Source organism: Panulirus ornatus, chromosome 58 (assembly GCF_036320965.1).
Source record: "Panulirus ornatus isolate Po-2019 chromosome 58, ASM3632096v1, whole genome shotgun sequence".
NCBI classification, from domain to species: Eukaryota; Metazoa; Arthropoda; class Malacostraca; order Decapoda; family Palinuridae; genus Panulirus; species Panulirus ornatus.
Genome location: NC_092281.1, coordinates 34,838,683 through 34,839,482, shown reverse-complemented (window position 1 = coordinate 34,839,482; position 800 = coordinate 34,838,683). Strand labels below are relative to the sequence as shown.

Sequence of the window (800 nt, the reverse complement as noted above, 5' to 3'; positions counted from 1 at the left end):
GTCTCCCCTGATGATGTGAGTTTTACACGAAAGTGCACTTGGGAACTTATCGTGTTTATTTTCCCTGTGAACTCATAAGAATATACTTGATCACGTGCAAAATTGCGATCCTTTTCAACATATATATATATATATATATATATATATATATATATATATATATATATATATATATATATATATATATATATATATCCTTCAGTATGTTTACTTTCGATACTGAGGAACAAAAGAAGGAGCCAAACAAGTAAATTTCGTCAAAGACATCTCTCTTTTCTTAACGCTGCCTCGCAAAGATTTTCATTAATTCAAATTGAAGAAACAGACGTATTTTTCTATTGTCTGGTTAGCTCAGTGGTAGAGCGTGAGTCTCACACACTCAAGGTCGTGGGTTCGAGACCCACACCAGACATAATTTTTGTCTTTTTCTTGTTTCATTTTGTCCGCATCACATGTGTGCAACATTCAGTATGTTCGTCCAACGTTATAGTGAAGATCTTCACAATGAATTGAGGTTTTCGACCTTATCTGAAAGGGTCAGGTCCACCAAGACGTCCTTGAAATCTTCCAGAAGCTTCTGGCGATCCTCCTCCAACTGCTGGGCACATCAGAGTTAACATGGGCCGGACATCGGTTGTGGAACGACTTAATCTGCTTCCGGTAGTTAGCAGGGATGATAATGAGGGCTCTGACCTCATACCAGGTCAGCTTAGTTCCAGTCTATTGTTTAGTTCCAGTCTATTGCTTAGTTCCAGTCTATTGCTTAGTTCCAGTCTATTGCAACGAAATAAAAAAGTAAA

The 800-nt window shown here is 37.6% G+C and overlaps 1 non-coding gene across 1 annotated transcript; it reads left to right on the top strand.

The window, feature by feature from the left end:
* The first annotated feature begins 340 nt into the window (after positions 1-340).
* On the top strand, positions 341-412 carry TRNAV-CAC (transfer RNA valine (anticodon CAC)). The gene has a single exon. It is a non-coding gene; the product is annotated as a tRNA-Val (tRNA).
* Positions 413-800: the final 388 nt, after the last annotated feature.